At 30.8% G+C, this 25,170-nt stretch overlaps 1 protein-coding gene across 3 annotated transcripts in view; it reads left to right on the top strand.

Annotated features, from left to right (window-relative positions):
* Nucleotides 1-25,170, top strand: part of lg08h2orf42 (linkage group 08 C2orf42 homolog) — a 112,196-nt gene that overhangs the window by 32,577 nt on the left and 54,449 nt on the right. The gene's annotated exons all lie outside the window — the stretch shown is intronic.

Below are 25,170 nucleotides of genomic sequence, written 5' to 3'. Positions count from 1 at the left end.
AGGAAAATTTAATTTGATGGTAATAAAGTCCTAATTTTCAAGGAAAATGTTATGATCTAATGGCAACAAAGTAGTAATTTTGAAGTAAAATATAGTAAACTAATAATAATATAAGTCTTAATTTTTTAGGTAAAGACGTAATATAATGGTAATAAAGTCATAGTTTTAAAGGGAAATCTAGCAAACTAATGGTAATAAAGTCTTAATTTTTAAGGAAAAGTTGTAATTTTATAGGAAAAGTTAGAATTTTCAAGAAAATTGTCGTAATTTAACTGTAATAAAGTCCTCATTTTTAAGGAAAATTTAATTTGATGGTAATAAAGTCCTAATTTTTAAGGAAAATGTTATAATCTAATGGCAATAAAGTAGTAATTTTGAAGTAAAATATAGTAAAGTAATAATAATATAAGTCTTAATTTTTTAGGTAAAGACGTAATCTAATGGTAATAAAGTCATAGTTTTAAAGGGAAATGTAGCAAACTAATGGTAATAAAGTATTAATTTTTAAGGAAAAGTTGTAATTTTATAGGAAAAGTTAGAATTTTCAAGAAAATTGTCGTAATTTAACTGTAATAAAGTCCTCATTTTTAAGGAAAATTTAATTTGATGGTAATAAAGTCCTAATTTTTAAGGAAAATGTTATAATCTAATGGCAATAAAGTAGTAATTTTGAAGTAAAATATAGTAAACTAATAATAATATAAGTCTTAATTTTTTTTAGGTAAAGACGTAATCTAATGGTAATAAAGTCATAGTTTTAAAGGGAAATGTAGCAAACTAATGGTAATAAAGTCTTAATTTTTAAGGAAAAGTTGTAATTTTATAGGAAAAGTTAGAATTTTCAAGAAAATTGTCGTAATTTAACTGTAATAAAGTCCTCATTTTTAAGGAAAATTTAATTTGATGGTAATAAAGTCCTAATTTTTAAGGAAAATGTTATAATCTAATGGCAATAAAGTAGTAATTTTGAAATAAAATATAGTAAAGTAATAATAATATAAGTCTTAATTTTTTAGGTAAAGACGTAATCTAATGGTAATAAAGTCATAGTTTTAAAGGGAAATGTAGCAAACTAATGGTAATAAAGTATTAATTTTTAAGGAAAAGTTGTAATTTTATAGGAAAAGTTAGAATTTTCAAGAAAATTGTCGTAATTTAACTGTAATAAAGTCCTCATTTTTAAGGAAAATTTAATTTGATGGTAATAAAGTCCTAATTTTTAAGGAAAATGTTATAATCTAATGGCAATAAAGTAGTAATTTTGAAGTAAAATATAGTAAACTAATAATAATATAAGTCTTAATTTTTTTTAGGTAAAGACGTAATCTAATGGTAATAAAGTCATAGTTTTAAAGGGAAATGTAGCAAACTAATGGTAATAAAGTCTTAATTTTTAAGGAAAAGTTGTAATTTTATAGGAAAAGTTAGAATTTTCAAGAAAATTGTCGTAATTTAACTGTAATAAAGTCCTCATTTTTAAGGAAAATTTAATTTGATGGTAATAAAGTCCTAATTTTTAAGGAAAATGTTATAATCTAATGGCAATAAAGTACTAATTTTGAAGTAAAATATAGTAAACTAATAATAATATAAGTCTTAATTTTTTAGGTAAAGACGTAATCTAATGGTAATAAAGTCATAGTTTTAAAGGGAAATGTAGCAAACTAATGGTAATAAAGTCTTAATTTTTAAGGAAAAGTTGTAATTTTATAGGAAAAGTTAGAATTTTCAAGAAAATTGTCGTAATTTAACTGTAATAAAGTCCTAATTTTTAAGGAAAATTTAATTTGATGGTAATAAAGTCCTAATTTTTAAGGAAAATGTTATAATTTAATGGCAATAAAGTAGTAATTTTGAAGTAAAATATACTAAACTAATAATAATATAAGTCTTAATTTTTTTAGGTAAAGACGTAATCTAATGGTAATAAAGTCATAGTTTTAAAGGGAAATGTAGCAAACTAATGGTAATAAAGTCTTAATTTTTAAGGAAAAGTTGTAATTTTATAGGAAAAGTTAGAATTTTCAAGAAAATTGTCGTAATTTAACTGTAATAAAGTCCTAATTTTTAAGGAAAATTTAATTTGATGGTAATAAAGTCCTAATTTTTAGGAAAATGTTATAATCTAATGGCAATAAAGTAGTAATTTTGAAGTAAAATATAGTAAACTAATAATAATATAAGTCTTAATTTTTTAGGTAAAGACGTAATCTAATGGTTATAAAGTCATAGTTTTAAAGGGAAATGTAGCAAACTAATGGTAATAAAGTCTTAATTTTTAAGGAAAAGTTGTAATTTTATAGGAAAAGTTAGAATTTTCAAGAAAATTGTCGTAATTTAACTGTAATAAAGTCCTAATTTTTAAGGAAAATTTAATTTGATGGTAATAGTCCTAATTTTTAAGGAAAATGTTATAATTTAATGGCAATAAAGTAGTAATTTTGAAGTAAAATATACTAAACTAATAATAATATAAGTCTTAATTTTTTTAGGTAAAGACGTAATCTAATGGTAATAAAGTCATAGTTTTAAAGGGAAATGTAGCAAACTAATGGTAATAAAGTCTTAATTTTTAAGGAAAAGTTGTAATTTTATAGGAAAAGTTAGAATTTTCAAGAAAATTGTCGTAATTTAACTGTAATAAAGTCCTAATTTTTAAGGAAAATTTAATTTGATGGTAATAAAGTCCTAATTTTTAGGAAAATGTTATAATCTAATGGCAATAAAGTAGAAATTTTGAAGTAAAATATAGTAAACTAATAATAATATAAGTCTTAATTTTTTAGGTAAAGACGTAATCTAATGGTTATAAAGTCATAGTTTTAAAGGGAAATGTAGCAAACTAATGGTAATAAAGTCTTAATTTTTAAGGAAAAGTTAGAATTTTCAAGAAAATTGTTGTAATTTAACTGTAATAAAGTCCTCATTTTTAAGGAAAATTTAATTTGATGGTAATAAAGTCCTAATTTTTAAGGAAAATGTTATAATCTAATGGCAATAAAGTAGTAATTTTGAATAAAATATAGTAAAGTAATAATAATATAAATCTGAATTTTTTAGGTAAAGACGTAATCTAATGGTAACAAAGTCATAGTTTTAAAGGGAAATGTAGCAAACTAATGGTAATAAAGTCTTAATTTTTAAGGAAAAGTTGTAATTTTATAGGAAAAGTTAGAATTTTCAAGAAAATTGTCGTAATTTAACTGTAATAAAGTCCTAATTTTTAAGGAAAATTTAATTTGATGGTAATAAAGTCCTAATTTTTAAGGAAAATGTTATAATCTAATGTCAATAAAGTAGTAATTTTGAAGTAAAATATAGTAAACCAATAATAATATAAGTCTTAATTTTTTTAGGTAAAGACGTAATCTAATGGTAATAAAGTCATAGTTTTAAAGGGAAATGTAGCAAACTAATGGTAATAAAGTATACATTTTTAAGGAAAAGTTAGAATTTTCAAGAAAATTGTCGTAATTTAACTGTAATAAAGTCTTCATTTTTAAGGAAAATTTAATTTGATGGTAATAAAGTCCTAATTTTTAAGGAAAATGTTATAATCTAATGGCAATAAAGTAGTAATTTTGAAGTAAAATATAGTAAAGTAATAATAATATAAGTCTTAATTTTTTAGGTAAAGACGTAATCTAATGGTAATAAAGTCATAGTTTTAAAGGGAAATGTAGCAAACTAATGGTAATAAAGTCTTAATTTTTAAGGAAAAGTTGTAATTTTATAGGAAAAGTTAGAATTTTCAAGAAAATTGTCGTAATTTAACTGTAATAAAGTCCTCATTTTTAAGGAAAATTTAATTTGATGGTAATAAAGTCCTAATTTTTAAGGAAAATTTTATAATCTAATGGCAACAAAGTATTAATTTTCAAGTAAAATATAGTAAACCAATAATAATGTAAGTCTTAATTTTTTAGGCAAAGACGTAATCTAATGGTAACAAAGTCATAGTTTTAAAGGGAAATGTAGCAAACTAATGGTAATAAAGTATACATTTTTAAGGAAAAGTTGTAATTTAATAGGAAAAGTACAAATTTTCGAGGAATTTGTCACAATTTCACTGTAATAAAGTCCTCATTTTTAAGGAAAATTTAATCTTATGGTAATAAAGTCCTAATTTTTAAGGAAAATGTTATTATCTAATGGTAATAAAGTAGTAATTTTTAAAGAAAAAATTATTTAATTGTGATAGGTTGTAATGTTAAAGAACATGTTGTAAATAATAGTAATAAAGTTGTAATTTTAAGGAAAAATTACATAATAGTGATTAAGTCTTAATTTATGGTATTAAAGTCGTAATTTTTAAGAATTTTTTTTATAATATAATGGTAATAAAGTAGTGATTTTTAATTAAACTAATAGTAATAAACATTTTATTTAACCGTGATAAATTGTAATGTTCAAAGAAAATGTTGTAAATTAATAGCAATAAAGTTATAATTTTAAAGAAAAATTACATAATAGTGATTAAGTCTTAATTTTCAAACAAAACGTCGTAAACTAATGACCATTGTCTTAATTTTAAGGAAAATATAATCATACAGCAATAAATAATAAAAAAAATGTCTTAATCTAATAGTATTAATGTTGTAATTTTCAAGGAAAATGTAATCTAATGGTAATAAAGTTGTAATTTTTAAGCAAAATATAATTTTATGGTATTAAAGTCGTAATTTTTAAGGAAATAAAGTAGTAATTTTCAAGTAAACTAATAGTAATAAAGTCATAATTTTTGAAGAAACTTTTTATTTAATTGTGATAAGTTGTAATGTTCACAGAAAATATTGTAAATTAATAGTAATAAAGTTGTAATTTTAAGGAAAAATTCCATGGTAGTAAATACATGTCTTATTCTAATGGTATTAAAGTTGTAATTTTCAGGGAAAATGTCGTAATTTAATGGTATTAAAGTCCTTATTTTAAAGGAAAATGTAATTTTATGGTAATAAAGTCCTCATTTTTAAGGAAAATTTTATAATCTAATGGCAATAAAGTAGTAATTTTCAAGTAAAATATAGTAAACTCATAGTTATAAAGTTGTAGTTTTCAAAGAATAATTGTATCTAATTGTGATAAGTTGTAATGTTCAAAGAAAATGTTGTAATTTGATAGTAATAAAGTTGTGATTTTAAGGAAAAATGACATAATAGTGATTAAGTCTTAATTTTCAAGCAAAACGTCGTAAACTAATTGTAATAGTCTTAACTTTAAGGAAGATTTAATCATACAGTTATAAATAATAAATAAATGTCTTAATCTACTGGTAATAAAGTTGTAATTTTTAAGGAAAATGTTGGAAACTATTGGTAATAAAGTCCTAATTTTGAAGGACAAAATAATTTCATGGTAATAAAGTTGTAATATTCAAGGAAAATATCGTAATCTAATGGTATTAAAGTTGTAATTTTTAAGCAAAATTTAATTTATGGTAATTTTTATTGAAAATCTTATAATCTAATGGTGATTAAGTCGTAATTTTCAAGCAAAATATTGTAAACTAATGTTAATAACATTTTAGTCTTTAAGGAAAATTATATAATCTAATGGTAATAAAGTCGTAATTTTTAAGGAAAATGTTATAATCTAATGGTGATTAGGTCGTAATTTTCAAGCAAAATACTGTAAACTATCCATCCAATCCATTTTCTACTGCTTGTCCCTTTTGTAAACTAATGGTAATACAATTTTAGTTTTTAAGGAAAATTATATAATCTAATGGTGATAAAGTTGGAATTTTTAAGAAAAATGTTGTAAACTAATGGTACTAATGTCATAATTTTTAAGTAAAATGTAATTTAATCTTAATAAAAGTAATGTAATTTAGTATTAGCAAAGTTGTAATTAAAAAAAAAAAGTGACTAATGGTAAGTCGTACTGTTCAAGGTAAATGTCATAAATTGATAGTAATAAAGCTGTCATTTTTAAGGAAAGTGACATAATCTAATGGTGATTAAGTCCTAATTTTCAAGAAAAATGTTGTAAAACTAATGTTTATAGTCTTAATTTGAAGGAAAATGTAAACATAGCAATAAAGTTGTAACGTTTCGTTAAAATGTGGCAATCTATTGGTATTGAAGTTATAATTTTTAAGGAAAATGTCTTAAATTAATGGTAATAAAGTCCTAATTTTGAAGGACAAAGTAATTTCATGGTAATAAAGTTGTAATATTCAAGGAAAATATTGTAATCTAATGGTATTAAATTTGTAATATTTAAGCAAAATTTAATTGATGGTAATTTTTATTGAAAATCTTATAATCTAATGGTGATTAAGTTGTAATTTTCAAGCAAAATATTGTAAACTAATGGTAATAACATTTTAGTCTTTAAGGAAAATTATATAATCTAATGGTGATTATGTGGGAATTTTTAAGAAAAATTTCGTAAACTAATGGTACTAATGTCATTATTTTTAAGGAAAATGTCATTTAATCTTAATAAAAGTAATGTAATTTAATATTAGTAAAGTTGTAATTTAAAAAAAAATGTGATTATTGGTAAATCGTACTGTTCAAGGTAAATGTCATAAATTGATAGTAATAAAGCTGTCATTTTTAAGGAAAGTGACATAATCTAATGGTGATTAAGTCCTAATTTTCAAGAAAATGTTTATGAAACTAATGTTTATAGTCTTAATTTGAAAGAAAATGTAAACATAGCAATAAAGTTGTAACGTTTCGTTAAAATGTGGCAATCTATTGGTATTAAAGTTGTAATTTTTAAGAAAAATGTCTTAAACCAATGGTAATAAAGTCCTAATTTTGAAGGACAAAGTAATTTCATGGTAATAAAGTTGTAATATTCAAGGAAAATGTCGTAATTTAATAGTAATAAAGTTGTAATGTTCAAGAAAAATGTCATAAACTAATGGTGTTCAAGATGTAATATTTTGTGAAATATTGTAACCGAATGGTAGAAAAAAAGTGGAATGCATGGTGGAGTCAAGTCAGACTTTTTGGAGAAAAGTGCATTTTGTAAGTGAATATTGTGTAATAACTTTTGTATTTATTATTTTGCAATATAATGTCTAAACAAAGTGCTGCTGCATTTATTTTGGCATATTCAAAAAATATTACCGACCCATTTATTTGATGCATAATTAGATAAAACACAATAAAAGAAAAGTCAGACGAGCGTGTATTGAGCGACGTTCATCATCTTGAATGTCGTCCTTTCATTATTTGCTGGGAAGAGTTTGCTTCTTCTGACCTTTTCTCCTCTTTCCTCCTGGCTGACTAATGGCGGCCGGCCTGGTTTCCACGATTCAAGTTAATTCTCTGCTCGTGATTTGTCAAATTCTTATTACCGCTCGCCGAACGCCTCATTTGTCGCCCTGACGGATGATAACCATGGCAGGAAGTAAGACACCACTTCTGGTCTTGTCGCACTCAAGCTCCATGGCTTTGTTTACGTTTGCATGCTTCTTTTTAGGAAAGTGAGCTAATCGCTAGTTCCTCTCCTCCCCCGACTGGTCATGGCCTTAGTCCTTCTCCATCCAATAATACAACAGGTCTTAGATTTACAATTTTATCATCATAAAATTGTAACTTTAGAATAAAAAGCCATAATTTTATGAGAATAAAATAACAATACAAAGTGGCTTGGATGTATAATTTTATCCAAATAAAATTGGAATTTTAGAATAAAAAGTCATAATTTTACGAGAAAAAAATGTCTTGGATTTATAATTTTATGAAAATAAATGTTTAAGTTTAAAAGAAAAAGTCCTAATTTTACGAATAAAATAGCATTACAAAATGTCTTAGATTTATAATTTTATGAAAATAAAATTGTAATTTTGGAAGAAAATGTCATAATTTTACAAGAAAAACAACAACACAAAATGTCTTAGATCAGGGGTGCCCACACTTTTTCTGCAGGCGAGCTACTTTTCAATTGACCAACTCGAGGGGATCTACCTCATTTATATATATAATTTATATTTATTTATTTATGAAAGAGACATTTTTGTAAACAAGTTAAATGTGTTTAATGATAATACAAGCATGTGTAACACATATAGATGTCTTTCTTTCACGAAGACAAGAATATAAGTTGGTGTATTACCTGATTCTGATGACTTGCATTGATTGGAATCAGACAGTAATGATGATAACGCCCACATTTTCAAATGGAGGAGAAAAAAAGTTGTCCTTTCTGTACAATACCACATGAAAGTGGTTGGTTTTTGGCATCTAATTCATCCAGCTTCCATACACTTTACAAGAAAAACATTGGCGGCAAATTCCGTAGCTTGCTTGATTGACATTCACGGCACCCGAGGGTCTTGTGAGATGACGCTGGCTGCTGCCAGTTCATTATTATGAAAAAAATTACAGAGAGGAAGGCGAGAAACACTTTTTATTTCAACAGACTTTCGCGCCGTCCCTTCCGTCAAAACTCTAAAGGCCAACTGCACATTTCCTATCTTCACAATAAAAGCCCTGCTTAATGCTGCCTGCGCTAACAAAATAAGAGTCTCGGAAAGCTGGCGTGCACAAGTGATGTGCACGCCAGCTTTCTGAGGGATCGCTTGTGCACGCCAGTTTTCCGAGACTCTGTATTTAGTTAGCGCAGGCAGCATGAAGCAGGGCTTTTATTGTGAAGATAGGAAATGTGCAGTCGGCCTTTAGAGTTTTGACGGAAGGTACGGCGCGAGAGTCTGTTGAAATAAAAAGTCTTTCTCGCCTTCCTCTCGGTCATATTTTCATAATAATGATCTTGCAGCAGCCAGCGTCATCTCACAAGACCCTCCGGTACCGTGAATGTCATTTAAGTGACGTCTTGGTGAAGATTGATGATCACTAATTTTTAGGTCTATTTTTTTTAAAAGCCTGGCTGGAGATCGACTGACACACCCCTCCGTGGTCCACTGGTAGCTCGCGATCGACGTAATGGGCGTAATGAAAATAAAATCGTAATTTTAGAAGAAAAAGTCATAATTTTACAAAAAAAAATGACACACTAAGTGTCTTGGATTGATAATTTTTTGAAAATAAAATTTTAAATTTAGAATAAAAAGTCATAATTGTACGAAAAAAATAGCAGTACAAAATGTCTTAGAATTTATAATTTTATGAAAACAAAATCGTAATTTTAGAAGAAAAAGTCATAATTTTACAAGAAAAAAATAGCAACACAAAATGTTTTATGAAAGTAAAATTTTAATTTTAGAAGAAAATTCCTAATTTTACGAATAAAATAGCATTGCAATATGTTTTAGATTTATAATTTTATCAAATTAAAATTGTAATTTTAGAAGAAATTTTACGAAAAAAATAGCAGTACGAAATGTCTTGGATTTATAATTTTATGAAAATGAAATCGTAATTTTAGAAGAAAAAGTCATAATTTTACAAGAAAAAAATAACACACAAAATGTTTTAGATTGATAAGTCTATGAAAGTAAAATTGTACTAGTGATTTAGGGCTATATAAGTAAACATTGATCGATTGATTGATAATTTTAGAATAAAAAGTCATAATTGTATGAAAAAAATAGCAGTACAAAATGTCTTGGATTTATAATTTTATGAAAATAAAATTGTAATTTTGGAAGAAAATGTCATAATTTTACAAGAAAAACAACAACACATAATGTCTTAGATTAATAACCTTATGAAAATAAAATTGTGATTTTGGAATAAAAAGTCCTAATTTTACGAATAAAATAGCATTACAAAATGTCTTGGATTTAAATTTTTATGAAATTAAAATTGTAATTTTAGAAGAAAAAGTCATAATTTCTCGAAAAAAATAGCAGTACAAAATGTCTTAAATTTCTAATTTTATGAAAATAAAATCGTAATTTTAGAAGAAAAAGTCATAATTTTACAAGAAAAAAATGACACACTAAGTGTCTCAGATTGATAATTTTTTGAAAATAAAATTGTAATTTTAGAAGAAAATATCATAATTTTCCAAGAAAAAAATGACACACTAAGTATCTTAGATTGATAATTTTTTGAAAATAAAATTGTAATTTTAGAATAAAAAGTCATAATTGTACAAAAAAATAGCAGTACAAAATGTCTTAGAATTTATAATTTTATGAAAACAAAATTGTAATTTTAGAAGAAAAAGTCATAATTTTACAAGAAAAAATAGCAACACAAAATGTTTTATGAAAGTAAAATTTTAATTTTAGAAGAAAAGTCCTAATTTTACGAATAAAATAGCATTGCAAAATGTTTTAGATTTATAATTTTATCAAATTAAAATTGTAATTTTAGAAGAAAGTCGTAATTTTTACGAAAAAAATAGCAGTACAAAATGTCTTAGATTTATAATTTTATGAAAATGAAATCGTAATTTTAGAAGAAAAAGTCATAATTTTACAAGAAAAAAATAACACACAAAATGTTTTAGATTGATAATTTTATGAAAATAAAATTGTAATTTTAGAATAAAAAGTCATAATTGTACGAAAAAATAGCAGTACAAAATGTCTTAAATTTATAATTTTTTGAAAATAAAATCGTAATTTTAGAAGAAAAACTCATAATTTTACAAAAAAAAACAACACACATAATGTTTTAGATTGATAATTCTATGAAAGTATAATTGTACTAGTGATTTAGGGCTATATAAGTAAACATTGATTGATTGATTGATAATTTTAGAATAAAAAGTTATAATTGTATGAAAAAAATAGCAGTACAAAATGTCTTGGATTTATAATTTTATGAAAATAAAATTGTAATTTTGGAAGAAAATGTCATAATTTTACAAGAAAAAAATAGCAACACAAAATGTCTTAGATTAACAACCTTATAAAAATAAAATTGTAATTTTAGAATAAAGTCCTAATTTTACGAATAAAATAGCATTACAAAATGTCTTGGATTTATATTTTTATGAAATTAAAATTGTAATTTTAGAAGAAAAAGTCATAATTTTATGAAAAAAATAGCAGTACAAAATGTCTAAGATTTATAATTTTATGAAAATAAAATTATAATTTTAGAAGAAAACGTCATAATTTTACAAGAAAAAAATAACACACAAAATGTCTTGGATTGATAATTTTATGAAAATAAATGTGTAATTTTAGAATAAAACGTCATAATTGTATGAAAAAAATAGCAGTACAAAATGTCTTGGATTTATAATTCCATGAAAATAAAAAGGTAATTTTAGAATAAAAATTTCATAATTTTACAAGAAAAAAATAGTAACACAAAATGTTTTATTAAATTGACATTGTAATTTTAGAAGAAAGAGTCATAATTTTATGAATATAAAAAAAGCAGTACAAAATGTCCTAGATATATAATTTTATCAAAATAAAATTGTCATTTTAGAATAAAAAGTCATAATTTTACAAGAACAAAATAACAACACAAAATGTCTTAGAATGATAATTTTACGAAAATAAAATTGTAATTTTAGAATAAAAAGTCAAAATTGTATGAAAAAAAATAGCAGTACAAAATGTCTTGGATTTATAATTTTATGAAAAGAAAAATTTAATTTTAGAAGGAAAAGTCCAAATTTTACGAATAAAATAGCATTACAAAATGTCTTGGATTTATAATTTTAGGAAATCAAAATTGTAGTTTTAGAAGAAAAAGTCATAATTTTAGGGAAAAAATAGTGCATAATGTCTTGGATTTATAATTTTATGAAAATAAATGTTTAATTTTAAAAGAAAAAGTCCTAATTTTACGAATAAAATAGCATTACAAAATGTCTTGGATTTATAATTTTATGAAAATAAAATTGTAATTTTAGAAGAAAACGTCATAATTTTACAAGAAAAAAATGACACACTAAGTGTCTTAGATTGATAATTTTTTGAAAATAGAATTGTAATTTTAGAATAAAAAGTCTTAATTGTATGAAAAAAATAGCATTACAAAATGTCTTAGATTTATAATTTTATGAAAACAAAATCGTAATTTTAGAAGAAAAAGTCATAATTTTATGAAAAAAATAGCATTACAAAATGTCTTAGATTTTAATTTTAGGAAATCAAAATTGTAGTTTTAGAAGAAAAAGTCATGATTATACGGAAAAAAAATAGCGGTACTAAATGTTTTAGATTTATAATTTTATGAAAATAAAATGGTAATTTTAGAATAAAAATTTCACAATTTCACAGGAAAATCATAGCAACACAAAATGTCTTAGATGTATAATTTTATGAAAGTGAAATTTTAATTTTAGAAGAAAAGTCCTAATTTTATGAATAAAATAAAATTGCTAAATGTTTTAGATTTATAATTTTGTTAAATTAAAATTTTAATTTTAGAAGAAAGAGTCATAATTTTATGAATAAAAAAGAGCAGTACTAAATGTCTTAGATATATAATTTTATCAAAATAAAATTGTAATTTTAGAATAAAAAGTCATAATTTTACAAGAACAAAATAACAACAAAAAATGTCGTAGAATGCTAATTTTATGAAAATAAAATTGTAATTTTAGAATAAAAAGTCAAAATTGTATGAAAAAAATAGCAGTACAAAATGTCTTGGATTTATAATTTTATGAAAAGAAAAATTTAATTTTAGAAGAAAAAGTCTTAATTTTACGAATAAAATAGCATTACGAAATGTCTTGGATTTATAATTTTGGGAAATTAAAATTGTAATTTTACAAGAAAAAGTCATAATTTTACTACAAAGAAATAGCAGTGCATAATGTCTTGGATTTATAATTTTATGAAAATAAAATGGTAATTTTAGAATAAAAATTTCATAATTTTACAAGAAAAAAATAGCAACATGAAATGTCTTAGATTTATAATTTTATGAAAGTAAAATTTTTATTTTTAGAAGAAAAATCATAATTTTACGAAAAAACTAGCATTGCAAAATGTTTTGGATTGATAATTTTATTAAATTAAAATTGTAATTATTGAAGAAAGAGTCATAATTTTATAAATAAAAAAAGCAGTACAAAATGTCTTAGATATATAATTTTATCAAAATAAAATTGTCATTTTAGAATAAAAAGTCATAATTTTACAAAAACAAAATAACAACACAAAATGTCTTAGAATGATAATTTTATGAAAATAAAATTGTAATTTTAGAATAAAAAGTCAAAATTGTATGAAAAAAATAGCAGTACAAAATGTCTTGGATTTATAATTTTATGAAAAGAAAATGGTAATTTTAGAATAAAAATTTCATAATTTTACAAGAAAAAAATAGCAACCTGAAATGTCTTAGATTTATAATTTTATGAAAGTAAAATTTTTATTTTTAGAAGAAAAGTCATAATTTTACGAAAAAACTAGCATTGCAAAATGTTTTGGATTGATAATTTTATTAAATTAAAATTGTAATTATTGAAGAAAGAGTCATAATTTTATAAATAAAAAAAGCAGTACAAAATGTCTTAGATATATAATTTTATCAAAATAAAATTGTCATTTTAGAATAAAAAGTCATAATTTTACAAAAACAAAATAACAACACAAAATGTCTTAGAATGATAATTTTATGAAAATAAAATTGTAATTTTAGAATAAAAAGTCAAAATTGTATGAAAAAAATAGCAGTACAAAATGTCTTGGATTTATAATTTTATGAAAAGAAAAATTTAATTTTAGAAGAAAAAGTCCTAATTTTAAGAATAAAATAGCATTACGAAATGTCTTAGATTTATAATTTTAGGAAATTAAAATTGTAGTTTTACAAGAAAAAGTCATCATTTTACGAAAAAAAAAATAGCAGTGCATAATGTCTTGGATTTATAATTTTATGAAAATAAAATTTTAATTTTAGAAAAAAAACATCATAATTTTACAAAAAAATTGCAGTGCAAAATGTCTTGGATTTATAATTTTTTTTAAATTAAAATTGTAATTTCAAAAGAAAAAGTCCTAACTTTACGAATAAAATAGCATTACAAAATGTCTTAGATTTATAATTTTAGGAAATTAAAATTGTAGTTTTAGAAGAAAAGGTCATAATTTTACGAGAAAAAAAAATTGCAGTGCATAATGTCTGTGATTTATAATTTTATGAAAATAAAATTTGAATTTTAGAAGAAAAACTCATAATTTTACAAAAAAAATTGCAGTGCAAAATGTCTTAGGTTTATAATTTTTTTAAATTAAAATTTTAATTTTAAAAGAAAAAGTCCTAATTTTACGAATAAAATAGCATTACAAAGTGTCTTGGATTTATAATTTTAGGAAATCACAATCGTAGTTTTAAAAGAAAAAGTCATAATTTTACGAAAAAGAAATAGCGGTGCATAGTGTCTTTGATTTATAATTCTATGAAAATAAAATTGTAATTTTAGAAGAAAAAGTCATAATTGTACAAAACAAATAGCAGTACAAAATGTCTTAGATTTATAAATTTATGAAAATAAAATTGTAATTTTAGAAGAAAAAGTCCTAATTTTCCGAATAAAATAGCAGTACAAACAGTCTTACAATACATCTAAGAAATCCACACCTTCATGTCGCTTCCCATCCTCCACAGTGGAGTTTTACAAGCCTTTGGATTCGCAAAATCAAAGACAGCTTTTGTCTGCTCGCCGGGAACTCATTGAAACACAAAGTTTTGTGATAACTTATATACAATTATTCTGATTTAAAAATTGTCTGATTATGCAAAAATATATTATCATTCTTTAATATAAATAAATACTACAACTAATAATAATTTTACATCAAGTTATCCATGTAAAAGTAACGATAAATATTATGGTCGAATTGTGAAATTTGCTGTGGTTTTTACAGCATTTTTCAGTTAAATTAAAAAATTTTTTTTGTTTTTACTGTAATAAACTGGTGTAGTTTTGCCATTTACAGTAAGACACTGAAAAATCTACACTTGTTGATTTGCGGTAAAAAAATAAACAAACAAACAAGCAGCTCAGGTGCCAACATTTTACTGTAAAATAGCATTTTTTAAATTTACAGTAAAAAAATAAATGTAAATTTTACAGTGAAATTCTGGCAACTGAGCTGCCTTTTTTTTTTTTTACCATAAAAAGAGCACTAGTGTTTTTCCATTTACAGTAATAAAACACACTACATTTTGAGGCGAAATTACCGCAACTTATATATTTGTTGAACATTTTCATTTAAAAAAATGTACAACTAAAATGCATATAAAAACTGTACTTTTTTTTACTGTAATAAACTGTGGTGCCCTTTTGCCATTTACAGTAATACACCCAAAAATCTACACTTGTTGATTTACAGTAAAAAAACAACAACAAAAACTGGCAAAATGTTTTTAAATTTGCATTTTTTTTAATTTACAGTGACAAAAAAACAAATGTAAATTTTACAGTAAAATTCGTGCAACTGAGCTGCCTTTTTTTTAAACCATAAAAAAAGCAATAATGTTTTCCATTTACAGTAATATATATTACATCTTGAGGTAAAATTACTGCAAATTACCATATTTTTCCATCCATCCATCCATTTTCCTACCGCTTATTCCCTTTGGGGTGACGGGGGGCGCTGGAGCCTATCTCAGCTACATCGGGCGGAAGGCTGCGTACACCCTGGACAAGCCGCCACCTCATCGCAGATCATATATTTTCTTTTTTTTTTTACATTTTATTTAAAACAAAATCTAGTAATAAAATGCATGAAACAAAATAGTGTAACAATAGTATTCGCTGTTAGAAGCGGCCCTCTGGGGGCCAAACATAATTGCCATGTGGCCCTCAGTGAAAACCACTTTGACACCTCTGGATTAGATATATTTTTTTATTAAAACATTTTTTTTAAATTTTTTTAACAATAATATTGAATCAGGTTTGATACAATTAAGCCTATTTGAAACATCCATTTTCTACCGCTTATTCCCTTTGGGGTCGCGGGGGGCGCTGGGGCCTATCTCAGCTACAATCGGGCGGAAGGCTGTGTACACCCTGGACAAGCCGCCAACTCATCGCAGATCATATATTTTCTTTATTTATTACATTTGATTTAAAACAAAATCTACTAATAAAATGCATGAAACAAAATAGTGTAACAATAGTATTCACTGTAAAAATCGGCCCTCTGGGGGCCAAACATAACTGCCATGTGGCCCTCAGTGAAAACCACTTTGACACCTCTGGATTAGATGATTTTTTTATTAAAATTTTTTTTTACATTTTTTTTACAATAATATTGAATCAGCATTGATACAATGAAGCCTGTTTGAAACATCCATCCATCCATTTTCTACCGCTTATACCCTTTGGGGTCGCGGGGGGCGCTGGAGCCTATCTAAGCTACAATCGGGCGGAAGGCAGGGTACACCCTGGACAAGCCGCCACCTCATCGTAGACCATATATTTTCTTTCTTTTTTTTTTTTACATTTGATTTAAAACAAAATCTACTAATAAAATGCATGAAACAAAATAGTGTAACAATAGTATTCACTGTTAGAAGCGGCCCTCTGGGGGCCAAACATAACTGCCATGTGGCCCTCAGTGAAAACCACTTTGACACCTCTGGATTAGATATTTTTTTTTATTAAATTTTTTTTTTTACATTTTTTTTTACAATAATATTGAATCAGGTTTGATACAATGAAGCCTGTTTGAAACATCCATCCATCCATTTCCAACCGCTTATTCCCTTTGGGGTCGCGGCGGGCACTGATGCCTATCTCAGCTATAATCGGGCGGAAGGCAGGGTACACCCTGGACAAGCCGCCACCTCATCGCAAATCATATATTTTCTTTTTTATTAGATTTGATTTAAAACAAAATCTACGAATAAAATGCATGAAACAAAATAGTCTAACAATAGTATTCACTGTTAGAAGCGGCCCTCTGGGGGCCAAACATAACTGCCATGTGGCCCTCAGTGAAAACCACTTTGACACCTCTGGATTAGATGATTTTTTTATTAAAAATTTTTTTTTACATTTTTTTACAATAATATTGAATCAACATTGATACAATGAAGCCTGTTTGAAACATCCATCCATCCATTTCCAACCGCTTATTCCCTTCGGGGTCGCGGCGGGCGCTGATGCCTATCTCAGCTATAATCGGGCGGAAGGCAGGGTACACCCTGGACAAGCCGCCTCCTCATCGCAAATCATATATTTTCTTTTTTTATTAAATTTTATTTAAAACAAAATCTACATGAAACAAAATAGTGTAACAATAGTATTCACTGTTAGAAGCGGCCCTCTGGGGGCCAAACATAACTGCCATGTGGCCCTCAGTGAAAACCACTTTGACACCTCTGGATTAGACATATTTTTTTATTAAAACATTTTTTTTACATTTTTTTTACAATAATATTGATTCACGTTTAATACAATGAAGCCTGTTTGAAACATCCATCCATCCATTTTCTACCGCTTATTCCCTTTGGGGTCACGGGGGGCGCTGGTGCCTATCTCAGGTACAATCGGGCGGAAGGCTGCGTACACCCAGGACAAGCCACCCCCTCATCGCAGATCATATATTTTCTTTTTTTATTACATTTTATTTAAAACAAAATCTACTAATAAAATGCATGAAACAAAATAGTGTAACAATAGTATTCACTGTTAGAAGCGGCCCTCTGGGGGCCAAACATAACTGCAATGTGGCCCTCAGCGAAAACCACTTTGACACCTCTGGATTAGATGATTTTTTTTTTTATGAAAAATTTTTTGTACATTTTTTTTAACATTTTTTTACAATAATAATGAATCAGCATTGATACAATAAAGCCTGTTTGAAACATCCATCCATCCATTTCCTACCGCTTATACCCTTTGGGGTCGCGGGGGGCGCTGGAGCCTATCTAAGCTACAATCGGGCGGAAGTCAGGGTACACCCTGGACAAGTCGCCACCTCATCACAGCTGTGTGAAACAATGACGTTGAAATATGAAAAGTGGTGATTTTAGAGGAGAAACTTTTAATGAAGTGATGATTTTGACAAACCCGTATCCTTCCTTCCTTCCTTCCTTCCTTCCTTCCTTCCTTCCTTCCTTCCTTCCTTCCTTCCGCCCCAATGCAGCTGAGATAGGCTCCAGCAAACCCCTGTTGACCCCAAAAAGGACAAGCGGTAGAAAATGAATGAATGGATGATGCTCAGTGCTGCTGGCTGCAGTTACTCCCTCCAGCCAGCAGGGGGGCGTACATCATCATCCACTTGATGTCTGACCTCTCTTGTTAGCCCCGCCCCTATCCTCGCTCCTTCGAGGGGCACAAATCATCCCCTCCTCCCTCCCCCCTCCTCATCCGCCGCCACTTATTGCGTCGTCCATCACACCTTGGCGGACAATCGATGGCGGGCCCTCGGTCCTCCCAGACCTGCCTCGCCAGCCTCCTCACCTTCTAATCCGCCCCCCCAAAAAAAGTTGCGGCGAAGCGACCGGAGCACTTTTTGCTGCTTGACGGGTGCGCGGTGCTTTGTGGCCAGCAGGGGGCCGATAAGAGACCCTAACTGCGGCCATGTTTCTGCTGAGGGCCTCTGTGTCAGGCTTTCCCCTGACAGTTTGTCTATGTTTTAGTTTTTTCCTCTACATTTGTCTGTTTCCTCTGTGTTTAGTATCTCCTGTCTTTAGTTCCTGTCTAGTGCTCTTATTTGGTCAGCTTCCTGTTTTGTTCCCGGAGTGCTGTGTTCCTCCTCAGCTGCACCTGGCCGCACCTGTTGCCAATCAGCCCGCTCCTATTTGTACCTGCTTTGTCTGGTGTCAGTTGCTGGATCATTGTATTGTCTTGTCGATGTCACGTCTAGTCGCTCTTCTGACGTGTTATCGCTCCTGTCGTGTCGTACCTTGTCTTTGCAGCGTAGCGGTAAGTTATTTTCAGTTGATGTTTGTAGCTTACTGTTTTTTTGTTCCCTGCTTCCGTTTTATTTTTCATTATACAAGTACGACTTCTGTTTGCCTGTTCGCTACCCGCTAGCTTCCACGCTAAGCTCCTGTTCGTTATTTTCTAGCTCCCAGGCTAGCTCCTTTTGTTTGATTATCCGCCTCGTGCGCGCTTTGTGTTTGTACCCTTTTGGTTTTGGTTTTGTCTTAGTATTTAATTAAGTCATGTTTTCACATTCCATGCCTGCCTCCATCTCTGCATCTTGGGGTTCGTCACCAAATAACCATGACACTCTGTTTTGTTTGCTGAAAGTGATTTGCTCCGACCAGGAGGCTCGTCAAGCAGCGCCGTGGATCTTAATGTGGATCTTTCTCCCCACCGAGCGCTAATTCTTCCTCTTCCTCGGCTGCCGTTAGACCTCCTTACGGGTTATATTGCCCGCCATTAAATGGAGCCTGATGGATTGACTGTAGCCTAGCTAGGTGCCATATTGATACTGCATGCCATTGATATCAATCAGATATCTTTTCACTTCCGACACAGTATATGTGTGTATATATATATATATTTATATTTATAGACCAGGGGTCAGCAACCTTTTTGAAAGCAAGAGCTACTTCTTGGGTACTGATTAATGCGAAGGGCTACCAGTTTGATACACACTTAAAGGGGAACATTATCACCAAACCTATGCAAGAGTCAATATGTACCTTGATGTTGCAGAAAAAAGACCATGTATTTTTTTAACCGATCTCCGAACTCTAAACGGGTGAATTTTGGCAAATTAAACGCCTTTCTGTTTATCGGTCTTTTAGCGATGACGTCAGAACGTGACGTCACCGAGGTAACACACCCGCCATATTCATTTTCACATTACAAACACCGGGTCTCAGCTCTGTTATTTTCCGCTTTTTCGACTATTTTTTGGAACCTTGGAGACATCATGCCTCGTCGGTGTGTTGTCGGAGGGTGTAACAACACTAACAGGGAGGGATTCAAGTTGCACCACTGGCCCGAAGATGAGAAAGTGCCTGCCGCCAGACCCCCATTGAATGTACCAAAGTGTCTTCACATTTGACCGGGGATGCTAAGACAGACATGGCACAGAGATGTATGGATAACCTGCAGATGCATTTGCAACTATAAAGTCAACGAAATCACAAAGGTGAGTTTTGTTGATGTTGTCTTATGTGCTAATCAGAGATATTTGGTCGCAGCATGACTGCCAGCTAATCGATGCTAACATGCTACGCTAATCGACGCTAACATGCTATTTACGCTAGCTGCATGTACATTTGAAACTAAATACCCACATTTAATGCGAAACAAACACTTACCAATCGACGGATTAAAGTTGCTCCAGTGTCACAAGATGCGAAAGTCCTGATCCTTTGGTCCGCACATTTTACCGGCGATGCTAATAAGGCAGCCATGCTATGGGTCACTTCATTAGGTACACCCACGCTATGGCCGAATAGCGTCAATAGCTATTCGCTCAATAACTTTAATTTCTTCTTCAATTTCGTTTTCGCTATCTGCCTCCAATACTCCAACCATCTGTTTCAATACATGCGTAATCTGTTGAATCGCTTAAGCCGCTGAAATCCGAGTCTGAATCCGAGCTAATGTCGCTATATCTTGCTTTGGTAACCGCCATGTTGTTTGTATTGGCAGCCCTGTATGACGTCACAGGGAAATGGATAGCGGTTTCGAAGATAGCGAAAATAAGGCACTTTAAAGCTTTATTTAGGGATATTCCGGGAGGTGTAAAATTTTGAAAAAAACTTCAAAAAATACAACAAGCCACTGGGAACTGATTTTTATTGGTTTTAACCCTTTTGAAATTGTGATAATGTTCCCCTTTAAATAAATTGCCATAAATAGCCAATTTGCTCAATTTAGCTTTAATAAATAAATCTCTATATGTGTGTGTATATATATATATATATATATATATATATATATATATATATATATATATATATATATATATATATATATATATATAAATGGGTATTTCTGTCTGGCATTCCGTCGTAGATTTTTTTTCCTTTTACGGAAGGTTTTTTGTAGAGAATATATTATTGGAAAAAAAAAACACTTAAAGGGGAACATTATCACAATTTCAAAAGGGTTAAAAACAATAAAAATCAGTTCCCAGTGGCTTGTTGTGTTTTTTGAAGTTTTTTTCTAAATTTTACCGGTCCCGGAATATCCCTAAATAAAGCTTTAAAGTGCCTTATTTTCGCTATCTTCGAAACCGCTATCCATTTCCCTGTGACGTCATACAGGGCTGCCAATACAAACAACATGGCGGTTACCACAGCAAGATATAGCGACATTAGCTCGGATTCAGACTCGGATTTCAGCGGCTTAAGCGATTCAACAGATTACGCATGTATTGAAACAGATGGTCGGAGCATGGAGGCAGATAGTGAAAACGAAATTGAAGAAGAAATTAAAGCTATTGAGCAAATAGCTATTGACGCTATTCGGCCATAGCGCGGCTGTACCTAATGAAGTGGCCCATAGCATGGCCGCCTTATTAGCATCGCCGGTAAAATGTGCGGACCAAACGATCAGGACTTTCGCATCTTGTGACACTGGAGCAACTTAAATCCGTCGATTGGTAAGTGTTTGTTTCGCATTAAATGTGGGTATCTAGTTTCAAATGTACATACAGCTAGCGTGAATAGCATGTTAGCATCGATTAGCTGGCAATCATGCTGCGACCAAATATGTCTGATTAGCACATAAGTCAACAACATCAACAAAACTCACCTTTGTGATTTCGCTGACTTAATCGTTGCAAATGCATCTGCAGGTTATCCATACATCTCTGTGCCATGTCTGTCTTAGCATCGCCGGTAAAATGTGCAGACACTCTGGCACATTCAATGGGGGTCTGGCGGCAGATTTCTTGCCAGTGGTGCAACTTGAATCCCTCCCTGTTAGTGTTGTTACACCCTCCGACAACACACCGACGAGGCATGATGTCTCCAAGGTTCCAAAAAATAGTCGAAAAAACGGAAAATAACAGAGCTGAGACCCGGTGTTTGTAATGTGAAAATGAAAATGGCGGGTGTGTTACCTGGGTGACGTCATCGCTAAAAGACCGATAAACAGAAAGGCGTTTAATTTGCCAAAATTCACCCATTCAGAGTTCGGAAATCGGTTAAAAAAATACATGGTCTTTTTTCTGCAACATCAAGGTATATATTGACGCTTGCATAGGTCTGGTGATAATGTTCCCCTTTAATTGAACGGTTTAAAAGAGGGAAAAAAAACACGAAAAAAATGAAAATGACATTTTTAAACACAGTTTATCTTCAGTTTCGACTCTTTAAAATTCAAAATTCAACCCAAGAAAAAGAATAGAAAAAATAGCTAATTCGAATCTTTTTGAAAAAAATAAAAAAAGAATTAATGGAACATCATTATTAATTTTTCCTGATTAATTTTAGAATTTTGATGACATGTTTTAAATAGGTTAAAATCCAATCTGCATTTTGTTAAAATATATAACAAATTGGACCAAGCTATATTTCTAACAAAGACAAATCATTATTTCTTCTATATTTTCCAAATCAAAAAATTTAAAATAAATTCAAAATAAGATTTAAATTTGATTCTACAGATTTAATAGATATGCCAGAATATTTTTATTTTATTTTAATCATAAGTTTGAAGAAATATTTCACAAATATTCTTCATCGAAAAAACAGAAGCTAAAATGAAGAATTAAATTAAAATGTATTTATTATTCTTTACAATAAAAAAAAAATGCTTGAACATTGATTTAAATTGTCAGGAAAGAAGAGGAAGGAATTTAAAAGGTAAAAAGGTATATGTGTTTAAAAATCCTAAAATAATTTTTAAGGTTGTATTTTTTTCTCTAAAATTGTTTTTCTGAAAGTTATAAGAAGCAAAGTAAAAAAATAAATGAATTTATTTAAGCAAGTGAAGACCAAGTCTTTTAAATATTTTCTGGGATTTTCAAATTCTATTTGAGTTTTGTTTCTCTTAGAATTAAAAATGTCGAGCAAAGCGAGACCAGCTTGCTAGTAAATAAATACAATTTAAAAAATAGAGGCAGCTCACTGGTAAGTGCTGCTATTTGAGCTATTTTTAGAACAGGCCAGCGGGCGACTCATCTGGTCCTTACGGGCAACCTGGTGTTGGTGACCCCTGTACTAAAATGACCATACGTCCTCTTTTGCGGGGCTGTCCGGGCGGGGTTTCTTAAATGCCTCAAATGTCCGGCATTTTGAGTCAGGGTTGTGTGTGTTTTCAATGTATGTCCAGGATTAAAAAGGGGTTAAAAACAAAACAAATTGGGAAGGTAAAGTGCTGGCTGTCCAGAGTAGAGTCGGGACCCGGGGTGGACCGCTCGCCTGGGCATCGGTTGAGACATCTCTGCACTGCTGACCCGTCTCCGCTCGGGATGGTCTCCTACTGGCCCCACTGTGGACTGGACTCTCACTATTATGTTAGATCCACTATGGACTGGACTCTCACTATTATGTTAGATCCACTATGGACTGGACTCTCACTATTATGTTAGATCCACTATGGACTGGACTATCACTATTATGTCAGATCCACTATGGACTGGACTCTCACTACTATCTTAGATCCACTATGGACTGGACTCTCACTATTACGTTAGATCCACTATGGACTGGACTCACACTATTATCTTAGATCCACTATGGACCGGACTCTCACTATTATGTTAAATCCACTATGGACTGGACTCTCACTATTATGTTAGATCCACTATGGACTGGACTCTCACACTATTATGTTAGATCCACTATGGACTGGACTCTCACACTATTATGTTTGATCCACTATTGACTGGACTCTCACTATTATGTTAGATCCACTATGGACTGGACTCTCACTATTATGGTAGATCCACTATGGACTGGACTCTCACTATTATGTTAGATCCACTATGGACTGGACTCCATCCATCCATCCATCATCTTCCGCTTATCCGAGGTCGGGTCGCGGGGGCAGCAGCCTAAGCAGGGAAGCCCAGACTTCCCTATCTCCAGCCACTTCGTCTAGCTCTTCCCGGGGGATCCCGAGGCGTTCCCAGGCCAGCCGGGAGACATAGTCTTTCCAACGTGTCCTGGGTCTTCCCCGTGGCCTCCTACCAGCTGGACGTGCCCTAAACACATCCCTAGGGAGGCGTTCGGGTGGCATCCTGACCAGATGCCCGAACCACCTCATCTGGCTCCTCTCGATGTGGAGGAGCAGCGGCTTTACGTTGAGCTCCTCCCGGATGGCAGAGCTTCTCACCCTATCTCTAAGGGAGAGACCCGCCACCCGGCGGAGGAAACTCATTTCGGCCGCTTGTACCCGTGATCTTATCCTTTCGGTCATGACCCAAAGCTCATGACCATAGGTGAGGATGGGAACGTAGATCGACCGGTAAATTGAGAGCTTTGCCTTCCGGCTCAGCTCCTTCTTCACCACAACGGATCGATACAACGTCCGCATTACTGAAGACGCCGCACCGATCCGCCTGTCGATCTCACGATCCCCTCTTCCCCCACTCGTGAACAAGACTCCTAGGTACTTGAACTCCTCCACTTGGGGCAGGGTCTCCTCCCCAACCCGGAGATGGCACTCCACCCTTTTCCGGGCGAGAACCATGGACTCGGACTTGGAGGTGCTGATTCTCATTCCGGTCGCTTCACACTCGGCTGCGAACCGATCCAGTGAGAGCTGAAGATCCCGGCCAGATGAAGCCATCAGGACTACATCATCTGCAAAAAGCAGAGACCTAATCCCGCGGCCACCAAACCGGAACCCCTCAACGCCTTGACTGCGCCTAGAAATTCTGTCCATAAAAGTTATGAACAGAATCGGTGACAAAGGACAGCCTTGGCGGAGTCCAACACTCACTGGAAACATGTCCGACTAACTGCCGGCAATGCGGACCAAGCTCTGACACTGATCATACAGGGAGCGGACTGCCACAATAAGACATTCCGATACCCCATACTCTCTGAGCACTCCCCACAGGACTTCCCGAGGGACACGGTCGAATGCCTTCTCCAAGTCCACAAAGCACATGTAGACTGGTTGGGCAAACTCCCATGCACCCTCAAGAACCCTGCCCAGAGTATAGAGCTGGTCCACAGTTCCACGACCAGGACGAAAACCACACTGTTCCTCCTGAATCCGAGGTTCGACTATCCGGCGAAGCCTCCTCTCCAGTACACCTGAATAAACCTTACCGGGAAGGCTGAGGAGTGTGATCCCACGATAGTTGGAACACACCCTCCGGTCCCCCTTCTTAAAGAAAGGGACCACCACCCCGGTCTGCCAATCCAGAGGTACCGCCCCCGATGTCCACGCGATGCTGCAGAGTCTTGTCAACCAAGACAGCCCCACAGCATCCAGAGCCTT

The sequence above is a fragment of the Nerophis ophidion genome, linkage group LG08, assembly GCF_033978795.1.
Source record: "Nerophis ophidion isolate RoL-2023_Sa linkage group LG08, RoL_Noph_v1.0, whole genome shotgun sequence".
NCBI lineage: Eukaryota > Metazoa > Chordata > Actinopteri > Syngnathiformes > Syngnathidae > Nerophis > Nerophis ophidion.
The sequence above is the reverse complement of the archived record's forward strand: the minus strand, read 5'-3'. Positions and strand labels throughout refer to the sequence as shown.